Raw genomic sequence first — 11,699 nt, 5'->3', positions numbered from 1 at the left:
CCTGGCTGTCCTGAAACTCACTCTGTAGACCAGGCTGGCCTCGAACTCAGAAATCCATCTGCCTCTGCGATTAAAGGCTTGTGCCACCACCGCTTGGCTGTTTGTTTTTTGGTTTTTGGTTTTTTTTACTCCGATATACATGAAAATCAGTAAAAACAATACTGGCTTGAGACTCATAGCAATCCTCCAATACCAAGGCCGCACTTCATGGCCTCAGGTGCCTTTTTAGAATCTTTCTCCTTCATAAATGAATGCAAATTTATTTTGATCAAATCTACCCTTGACTTCCTCCACCTCCGACTCCTCCAGGGCCCCCTCCTCCTCCCAATCTCATGTCTGTATATGTAGTTGTGTATTTTACCTATGGGACCCAATTGGTGTTGCTCACACACACCTGGGTGTAGGGCTGTCCATGGTAGCCTGAGAAACCTAACAGAAGTCCCACTCCTGAAGAAAATTGATTTTGTCTCCCCTTACAGCTTGACTGCCTGTAGCATCCCACTGGGAGTGAAGCTTTGCAGGGGGCAACACTCATACTGGATTATGGACTAGAATGATCTTGTACAGGTCTTGTGCAGTCAACCACGACTGCCTGAGTACATATACTTGTCATTTCTGGAAGACACTGTTTTACAGCTGTCTTCCCCAACCTCTGGCTCTTATCATAGTTCCTACCCATCTTCTGTGAAGAACCCAGGATTAGGGTCAAGGCCTGGCTACTGGCTCTTCCGTCCATGTCCACCCTGGGTTGGGGCCTGTGCTGGCTAGTTTTATGTCAACTTGACACAAGATAGAGTCATCTGAAAGGAGGGAGCCTCAATCAAGAGAATGCCTCCATAAGGCTTATCTGTAAAGCATTTTCTTAGTGATTGGTGGGGGAAGGCCCACCTATGTGGGTGGTCCTATCCCTGGGCTGGGTGGTCCTAGGTTCTAGAAGAAAACAGTCTGAGCAAGCCACTATGCAGCACCCTTCCTTAGCATCGGCATCAGCTCTCACCTCTAGGTTCCTGCCCTGCTTGAGTTCCTGTCCTGAACTCCCTCAGTAATGAACTGTTACCTAAAAGTGTGGATGAAATAAACCATATTCTTCTCAAGTTCCTTTTAGTTGTGGTGTTTCATCACAGCAATGATAACCCTAACTAAGACAGAATGGAAGGGAGCTTGTTGGACCCAGTCCTACTCTTTAGTCACGGTCCCCTGAATGTCTTTAATATTAAGTTTAGCACAAATGTGCAGCATCTCACTCGTCCTCATGACAGCCTCAGTGACTATTAGCTACCAACCCAAGGTCACACAGTAAGTGTCTAGGACAGGATACCCCATTGGTATAAATGCCCCTCACCAATGGCTTTACCTTACATACCCACTGCCAGAGAATCTCTGGCTCCTCTTCAATCTAAAACCTCATCTGGAAAGGGTCTTAAAAGCAAGCTGAAGGTTTTTGCCTGTCCTGCCTCCCAGATCTCCTGTCCTGCTTTGCATTCATGACAACATTGTTCTTGTTCCAACTCCAGGGCCAATGAGCTGTGGCTGGGCTGAGCCTCTGAGTCACTGCACCTGGCAGACAGTGCTAAACTAATTTTCCAGGATCTTTGGGAGACATTTGGCTTCTGTCTCCCCAGCTAATAGCCCTGAGGACAGTGGCAGCAGGCTGACAGGACCCGGAGCTCCCTGCCTGGTCCAGGAGAGCCCAGCTTGTGATGTGATCAGATCCTGTTGGCAAAGTGGTCCTGACTTAGAGAGGGCCCTGTACTTAATCACACTCTAAAACACGGATGCCAAACCACAAGGATGCTGCTAGAACATGCCTGGAAATGGAAGCAGATGGAGACAAATATTGCTGGTTTTTACAAAGACTCAGGCTTGCTCGGATTGTAGCTGGATGGTGAAATGCTGTACATGTGTGAGACTCTGGACTCCATGCAAAAACAGAAGGCAGAGTCAGGGCTCCCAACACACATGCAAATAACCTAGGCTTCTATGAACACAAAAACATACCTCTAACATCCAAGGGAATAAAAGGTAGTTTATTCTGGAGCCAAGTATGTGTAACTATGGCTTGGAAATGCAGTTTAGGTCACCACAAATCTCCGCCTGATGCCTCTGGAGGCCTGAAGAGGACATCAGATCCCCTGGGACTAGAGTTACACCATGGTGAGCCACCTTGTGGATGCTGGGAACTGAGCCTGGTCCTCTGGAAGAGCAGTCAGTGCTTTTAACCACTGAGCCATCTCTACAAGCCCTAAGGAAAACATTTTTTTAAAGATTTATTTATTATTTATTTTTATGTGTATGAGTACACTGTAGCTGTACAGATGGTGGTGAGCCTTCAAGTGGCTGCTGGGAACTGAACTCAGGACCTCTGCTTGCTCTGGCCCCACTTGCTCTGGCATAATACACTGTAGTTGTCTTCAGACGCACCAGAAGAGGGCATCAGATCTCATCACGGATGGTTGTGAGCCACATGTGGTTGCTAGGATCTGAACTCAGGACCTTCGAAGAGCAGTCAGTGCTCTTACCCTTTGAGCCATCTCGCCAGCCCAGGAAAACATTTTATAAAGATTTTTATACTAACAGAACAAAGAAGGTCTTAAATCAAGGTGTTTAAAAAAAAAAAAAACTACATTGGTGGAAATATTAAGTAGGCAGTCACAGTAAAGTAGAAAAATCACTGCTATTTGGTTTTTTTCAGACAGGGTTTCTCTGTGTAGCCCTGGCTGTCCTGGAACTCTCTATATAACAGACCAACCTTGAACTCAAAGATCCACCTTCTTCTGCCTTCCAAGTGCTGGGATGAAAGATGTGCACCCCCACACCTGGCTCCAAAAGGCGAGTGGATGCTTTTGCTCATGAATTCACAGAATCTTAGCCCATCAGGACATGGGGAGGCATGATGGATATTTTTCTAGTGACAAAAAGTGAGGTTTTTTTACATTTTGGTTTATAATGAAACTTGTCTTGGATCCGCCAGCGGCATAAATGATGACACAGGTATAAATTCATCCTCAGCACAGAACAGGCTAGGCTAGATACCCCACACCTGTCACTCAGGAGCTAGAGGGAGGGGGTGCGGAAATGCAACGTCAACCTCAGCAACGTAGTGAGTTCGAGTTCAGCCTGGACTGCAGAAGACCTTGCATCTAAAACTTTAAAAGTAAATAGTAAGTAATGAGAAATCAATAACACTTCCTTCTGTAGCTGCGTGCCTACTGCTGTCTACATGGTACGCTACAAAAACCCATTCTCTTTCCATTGGTTTTCATTAGCTTAACTAATAAGGTTAATTACCTGCCTCCAAAATGTCAGGATAGGAACACATGACAACCCTTGACATTTCCAAATCAGCAATCAGAAAGCCCAGCTCGTGGTTTCGGAGAACAAACCTGTTTCGTGTGGGCCACACTGTCTTTTCTAGTTAGGAGCCGGTGTGCGGAACTGAGGAGCCACCCCCAAGCCTAGGTGTCTGGAAGCTAAAAAACAAGTGCTCTCTGTCCATCTCTCATCTCTGTCCATCTCTGTCCATCGTTAAGATATCTAAGTGATGGCTCAAGGGCGGCAGTGGCGGTGTGCCGGCCAAGGGCATGCATGTAGCAAATGGTAATTGAGCATGCCCGCTGGGCACCTAGGCACCCTAAGCCCTAGCCCAAGCTCGGGGGCTTACAGATGCTTTGACATGGTTGCTGTTTCAGTGTAAAAACTAGAGTCTGGGCTGGCGAGATGCCTCAGCAGGTAAGAGCACTGACTGCTCTTCTGAAAGTCCTGAGTTCAAATCCCAGCAACCACATGGTGGCTCACAACCACCCGTAATGAGATCTGAAGCGCCCTCATCTGGTGCGTCTGGAGACTGGGTCTGAGCGAGCAGGGACTGAGCAAGCAGGGTCAACTGGAGCAATTCCCAACAACCAGATGAAGGCTCACAACTATCTGTACAGCTACAGTGTGTACTCTGTATTTATTAGAGTAGTATTTTATATACATAAAATAAAATAAATACATCTTAAAGAGCCGGGTGGTGGTGGTGCACACCTTTAATCCTAGCCCTTGGGAGGCAGAGGCAGGTGGATTTCTGAGTTCGAGGCCAGCCTGATATACAAAGTGAGTTCCAGGACAGCCAGGGCTATACAGAGAAACCCTGTCTCAAAATAAATAAATAAATTAATAAATCTTAAAGAAAAAAAAGAAAGCTAGAGTCTAAAGGATGTACAGACGCATTTAACAGTTGTTTAAGTTTTAAAACTTCCTAAGTAACGAAGACCCATGGGTGCGTTTGCCCAAGAGTTTGTCTGGTCTGCTTTTGCTGAGCCATCTCTGCTTTCAGTCCCTTCCTTTGGAGAAGGCTGAAGCCCTGCCAAGCCCCATCGATTTTTGTCTTGCTTTGGCATCAATGAACTCAATAAATTTCAACTTTCCTTCTGGAAGGGGAGCCATTGCAGAAATACGTGGTGGACATAGTGATGCATGTACAATCCCAACGCTCAGGAGGTACAGGCAGGAGAATCTTGGGATCAAGGCCACCGCCTGGATATCCACACTTCCCTCAGGCTTTGCTCCAGTCAGGGGTTCCCTTCTTCCCCACTTTCGGTTTGGTGACAGCTAGAGCTGGGCACAGGTCTCTGATGCTTTTTGGATGGTCATTACTGTGGTTACAAAGAACGTGACTCAAAAGAAGCCTAATGAGGACACTAGGGAACAAAGTGAAGGGCCAGGGTTGCCACCACGTCACCCTGAGTCTGCTGGCTACGCCACCCTCTCAGGGTGTTTACCAAGCCTTGCCTGCCATTCAAGAAGGTCCATCATAGAGGCATGATGGCTTCAATCATTGGCCACTGGTGACAGAACTAAGGCCCCAGCCTCCTCCCCTCCCTGCAGAGGACGGAGAATAGAACTCAAACCTCCAATTTATAATCCTAGACGCAGAGGCAGGAGGATTAGCAGCTCCTAGCCAGCAAAGTACAGGATAAGACTCTCTCAAAATAATAATAATAATAATAATAATAATAATAATAATAATAATAATAATAATTTGTAAAAGTTCTAATTCTATTTCTTTCTTGTGTCTCTACTGTCCAGCCCCCTCCCTAAAGCTCCCTGGGGGGTCCAAGGCCACCAAATACAGCCCCAGTCCCAGGACCTTCAGTGCTGCAAATGCATAGTCAATGTCTCCCAGGAGCTGAGGAGATGCTGTAAACTATTTCATATGTAAGCATGAGACTTGAGTTCGATCCCCAGCACCTGTGTAAAAAGGCTGGGACATCACAGTCAGCTGTAACCCCGGGCTGAGAGGGCAGAGACTAGAGGATGCCTGGGGCTTGCTGCACACCACTCTATACAGTCAGCTCTAGGTTCTGTGGGACACACTGACTCAAAATGAGTGAATGAATGAATGGATGAATGGATGAATGAATGAATGAATGAATGAATGAATGTAGGGGTGTAGGCTGCTGGCTCAGTGGGTAAGAGCACTTGCCCCTCCACCCTGATGACTACAGTTTGATCCTATGAAAAAGAGCTGGATTTTGTGGCTCAGTTCTGTAACCCCAAGGCCAGCACTCCTGCAGGGGAGGAGAGGAGAGACTGCCTCAAAACCAAGGTGGAAGAAGAGACCTGACTCCTAAAAGCTGTGCTCAGACCTCCATATGTGCACAAGTGGTATGCCCACAGCCTGGGGCACACACACACACACACACACACACACACACACACACCACTCTAAATAAATATTTTAAGTTTTAACAACAACAAACAAACAAAAAACAAGAAAATAAGGTGAAGAACATGGACAAAAAGACACGTGAGATTACCCTCAGCCTCCACACTCACGTGCAGATGCATACATGAACATGCACACGCGCACACACACACACACACACACACACGCATGCATACACATATACATGAGGTTTTCTTCCCACCATTTATAGCTTACAGTCAGAAGAACAATTCCAGGGAGCCTATTTAGCCCTCTACCTTTTAAATCTTGTGTTGTCATTATTATTACTATTACTTATGTGAGCATCTGTGTGAGTGTATGCACATGTATGTGAATGTACCGTGAAGGTCATAAAAAGATGTCTGACCCCTTGGACCCAGAGTTACAGATCTGAGCCAACCACCAGGGCTGCTGGGGTCCAAGCTCAGGTCCTCACCATAGATCACCAAGCGCTCACCACTGAGCCATCTCTCTAGCCCCACAAGCTCTATTTTTTAAACTGTAATTTTTTTTCTTTAGGTTGGTTGAGTTGATATTCTCAGTATCATAAGCACAGATGAGAATATACAAAGTGGGCAAATACATGAATATGAAGAATGACAATGTCGGCGGGCATGTGCAGCCTGGAACCGAGCGCACCAGCTCTGTAAATAACCAAGGAGGGATTATGTGATAGAAGAAGTCAGTGTATTTTGGACTAAGCTGAAAGTCAGAACTAGCCCTGTAGAGTGGGACTTATGTAAAGCAAATTTTCACTTATTCAAAGAAAAACTGCAAACAATTTGAGCTACTTCTTGCTGGAAAGGGCTGGCCTACTGAATTCATTCCTACAAGGATGCAAGGGGTCCTGGGCAGGTTCGGGGAGGGCGAGATCAGGCTAGCAGCTCAAAAATGTGCATGGAAGGCTGGGCAGTGGTGGCACACGCCTTTAATCCCAGCACTTGGGAGGCAGAGGCAGGTGGATTTCTGAGTTCAAGGCCAGCCTGGTCTACAGAGTGAGTTCGAGGACAGCCAGAGTTATACAGAGAAACCCTGTCTCAAAAAAAAAAAACAAAAAAAAAACAAAAAAGAAGAAGAAGAAGAAGAATGTGCATGGAATATATAGGTGATGGAGTTCTAGCAGCTGTGCTGCATGGATCTGCAACAGAGCCTAGAGGATGCCTTCTAACCAACTCTGGAGAAGGCAGGCCCTGCTGCCCCGTGAACCACACTTGCAAGGAACTGGGACAGGGAGGAGAATGTAATTATAAAAGAATAAATGGAAGTTGGGGCGGGCGATGAAACTGTTCATATTCTCATGGTAACTAAAGAAATCTCTACATGTATTAAAATTTACAGATATGCATTCCAAAAAGGTCAGTCATATTGGGTGATCATTTTAAAATAAATAGTTTGTGATAACTATTATCAAAGCCAGGCATGTACTAAATACCTACCCCCAATACTCACCCAGCAACAAGCCAGAGCCATGGGCGTTTGTTCAAGGAAGACGTGATGAAGGCTGGGGTTATAGCCCAATAGCAGCCGCTTGCCTGGCACGTGAGCATCCTGGGTTCTAAATTATCATCATCACCAACAATAAAAAGGATTGAAAGAAAAAGGTGCCACGTTCAGGTCCACCCTCATTCTTCTGTCTCAGACCGGGCTGTGGTGGCACACGGCCTTTCAGCCCAGTGTTTGGGAGGCAGAGGCAGGCAGGTTTCTGAGTTCGAGGCCAGCCTGGTCTACAGAGTGAGTTCCAAGACAGCCAGGGCTACACAGAGAAACCCTGTCTTGAAAAACCAAAAACAAACAAACAAACTTCTGTCTTGGGATTGGCAAGGTGGTCCAGTAGGTAGGGTCACATGGTGGCAAACCTGGCAACTTAATTTGATTCCCAGAACCCATGTGATAGAAGGAGATAACTGATTCCCAAAAGCTGTCCTCTGACCTCCATGCACACACACACACACAAACACACACATTACAAAGTAAATAAATGTGGAAAACTGCCACAGACTGGGTTCGTTGTGGGGACCTCTTGTTTCACGGGATGAGAGTTCTGGTCAGGTGGGCAAAAAATTTGGTGAGTGACAAACAGAGTCGACACAAGGGAGTGCTGAGTTTGAGTGTATTTCTTAAAAATGACATCAGACTTTTACAGTCATTGCAAGAGAGAAATGAAAAACCTGGCAGCTCAGCAGTTGAGATACATCTGAGGCCATCTAAAACACACTGGGTCTAAAACAGCAGCCATCTCCTCTGGACTGGTGCAGTACCCCCGGGCTCTGAACACACTTGGGCCCATGCCGCCCGGCCAGAGTGGGGGAGGGGGAAGCTGGGTGTGCGCCAGCCAGGAGGGTAGAGGCTTGAATCTCAAATCTCGAATGCTGACTGCTGCACACTATCTCTCACACACAGTCGGCTCAATGTCCCGCCCATCCTTAGTAAAACACCCATAGTGGGTGTTTTACTTCTGGGCTAAAAGAGACAAGTCTCTTTCTTGCTAATTCCTAGGAGAGGCTCAGCTGCAGTACCTGACTGAGAATGAGGATTCTACTTGACCTTGCCCTAGGATAAGTCTCCCATTCTGTAGACTTCAATGCCCTACCCACAATGCCAAAGGCAATTAGTCTGGATGAGTAACATTCTTTACAAAATTCCAAGCCAAGGTTTGGCTAAGATGTTGGAACATTGGTAAAGATCAGAGAGTAATGTCCAATTTTGTCTAACTATTAATAAATCATATCTTGGTGGGCACCTAACACACAAGTTCACAAGGACATATCTGGGCTACCTCTGAGTTAGGAGATGCCACGAATGACTGAATACCCAGGAGGCACAAACCCTTTGAAGTCATAATGCCTCTTGTCCATGATCAGGCTTTTAACTCTGATATTGCAGACTTTACTGGAGTAGAGGAGTGGTCGTGGCAGAAAACCACATTTTATAAATTTCTTTATGGAAATAACTAACGGAAAGCCATAAGGGAACAGTGGCAGCAGGGAGCAGCCCAAACCTTCATCAATTTGCCATCTCTGTTGATTGCACTCTGTACTCCTGAAGGCCTAGGACAACACGCCGGGCAAGCTGTACCCATTGCCTATTCGTTCATGTCCCCACCTAACATGTCCATGGGTTTGCCTCCAAGTGAGCGAGTGTGGCCTTGCAAATTGTCAAATCCATCCCAGGGCAAAACCAATTTGCATGATCCAGTCTAGCTGACAGACAAAAGCAATCGAGCCAAGAGCAGACAGAATCTCTACTCGGGACTTGTGGGAATTGGGTCTGGGTGTGGCTCAGTCCACAGAGTACTTGCCTAGCACAGTTTAGATCTGGGTTCAGTCTCTAACACTTACTACATAAGCCAGGTGGTGTGGTGGCTCAGCTTAGACACAAGCTTATTCTAAGCTACGTTGTGAGTTCAAGACCCTTCTCAATATATGGGTCGCAACTCCCTTTGGAAGCTGAACAACCCTTTCAAAGGGGTCGACTAAGACCATCAGAAAACACAGATATTTACATTATAGCTCACAACAATAACAAAATTATAAAACTTCAAAAAAGTTATAAAATAGCAACAAATTGTTTTATTTTGTTTTATGAGACATGGTTTCTCTGTGCAGCCCTGGCACTTTTGGAACTTGCTGTGTAGACCAGGCTGGCCTCAAACTCAGAGATCCACCTGCTTCTGCCTTCTGAGTGCTGGTATTAAAGGTGTGTGCCACCACCACCCAGCTCAAAAACAATGCTATGGTTGTGGGTCACCACAACCTAAGGAACTGTGTACTAAAGGGTCGTAGCATTTGGAAGGTTGGGAACCAGTGCTCTGGAGGGATGTGGAAAGCTATGGCAGCACCCGGAGGCAGGTGGATCCCTGTGAGCTCCATGCTTCCCTGGTCTCTGTAGTCAGACTTGGTTATCCTCCGATCTCCACCTGTCTACAGAAACAAGTGCAGGTGCATCCCAAAACCTACCCCAGAACCACTACAACTGAGTTACCTTCATGGCAAAGAGACTTTGCAGCTCTCGTTGTGTTCTGAGTCTTGAAATGGAGAAGTTACCCTGCATTATCCAGTGAGATCCTGTGAGACTCCCAGAGGGACCCCCACAGTCAAATCCCGGGAGCGATGACCCCAAACACCACCAAGACGCCAACTTGATGCAACCAGCAAGAGGCTTTTATTCCAGCAAGCTGGGGCAAGACTCGTAGAGGAGTCTGGCCCTGAGCGAAAATTTAGACAGCTTTTTGTATTTTCTTAGTTGCTAGGGCGAAGAAGGGAAACTGAGATAGAGTGAAGTATGGGGCTAAATCTGATTGGTGCTGGCTTGCTCTAGGGTTCAGGGGCAGATTAGCCACCTGGCAGTTGTTTGTTACCTTTTTTCTGCCAGGTCCTGGCCCCCTTGTTTCTGAGTTCTGGGAACTGGTCTCCCACTGAGTACAACCAAAGGCTAAGTTCCCACAGTACAGTTTGAAAACTTAAACTTAACCTCTCAATCCAATGTAGTCACAAGAGTCTCTAAAACCTGGGTGTGGTGATACATACCTGCAATTCCAGCACACAAGAATTACTGATGCAGGAGGATGGTAAGCTTTAGGTCAGCATCGACCTCATCTTAAAACTTAAAAAAATAAAATTAAATCAAGGAAGAGATTAAAGGAACAGATCAAAGAAATTACTGTATGAGGGCCATTGAGAGGGCTCAGCAGGCAAAGGAGCTTGCTGCGGACCTGATGGCCTAAGTCCAAATCCCAAGACCCACAGACTAGAAGGAGAGAGCCAATTGAAGAAGACGCATCAGCTGCTATTGCTGGCTTGAAAAAAATGGAAGAGAGGCCTGGAGAGATGGCTCAGCGGTTAAGAACACTGACTGCTTTTCCAGAGGTGTTGAGTTCAATTCCCAGCAACCACATGGTGACTCACAACCATCTGTAATGGGATCCAATGCCCTATTCTGGTGTCTGAAGACAGCTACAGTGTACTCATATAAATAAAAATAAATCTTTTAAAAAGAAAAAGAAAGCTGGGTGGTGGTGGCGCATGCCTGTAATCCCAGCACTTGGGAGGCAGAGGCAGGCAGATTTCTGAGTTCGAGGCCAGCCTGGTCTACAGAGTGAGTTCCAGGACAGCCAGGGCTACACAGAGAAACCCTGTCTCGAAAATCCAAAAGAAAAAGAAAAAGGAAAATGGAAGAGAGACACAAAAACAGAAGTGCCTAGAATCTCAGAGCAGCCCTTGGCTGACCAACGACAGTAAGAAAGTGAGGTTTCAGCCACTCGCCTATCAAGAATGACATTCCCCTGACAGCACAATCGATCAGGTAGAAACCACTGCACCCCTGGGACCTACAAAGGGAACACTGTCCTGCCATTTTAGCTCCTGAGACCTACTTTGGGTTTCTGACTTGGAGACCTGTGGAAAAGTCTCTGTGCGGCTTTTGTGGGAAGTGTTTTTTTTAACTTATTTTGGCAAAAACATATAACATAAATATTACCACTGTAATTTTTTTCCTCTTGAGTTGCAGCCTCCTGTACCACCCAAGCTGCCCTCAACTCCCTAGCTTGAGGGATCCAGAGTAGCTGGGTCTGCAGGTGCTGGCCACACCCAGCTTAGCCAGCTCAGTGCACTGAAGAAACCTCGCTTCACCATCTCTCCTCTAAGGTCCCTCTCCTGCCTAGAGAGCACAGTGGAAGCCATCTTTGTGAAGTAGTCCATTCTCCTCAAAAACTGAGCCCACAAATCCACAACAGCACCTCCAGTGTAATCTTCGAAGTGATGAAGATCATTGGAAAGAAGAGAACCATCCCTTATACCCTTTGATGAGCTGCCTTTTTGATTTTGAGAAAGGGTCTCATATTCCAGGCTGGCCTCGAACTCACTCTGCAATCTGGATGATGACCTTGGCCTTCTGACTCTCCTGCTTTTCTCTGTCTCTGTCTGTCTTTCTCTCTGTGTGTATCTCTCTGTCTCTGTCTGTCTCTCTCTTTCTCTCTCTCTGTCTCTGTCTC

At 46.4% G+C, this 11,699-nt stretch overlaps 1 pseudogene; it reads right to left on the bottom strand.

Annotated features, from left to right (window-relative positions):
- The window catches only part of LOC116101355, a 13,909-nt pseudogene extending 4,149 nt beyond the window's left edge, over positions 1–9,760 (bottom strand).
- Between the last annotated feature and the right edge of the window lie 1,939 nt (positions 9,761–11,699).

This window comes from Mastomys coucha, unplaced genomic scaffold (assembly GCF_008632895.1).
Source record: "Mastomys coucha isolate ucsf_1 unplaced genomic scaffold, UCSF_Mcou_1 pScaffold21, whole genome shotgun sequence".
NCBI classification, from domain to species: domain Eukaryota; kingdom Metazoa; phylum Chordata; class Mammalia; order Rodentia; family Muridae; genus Mastomys; species Mastomys coucha.
This window is presented reverse-complemented; position numbering and strand designations above follow the sequence as displayed.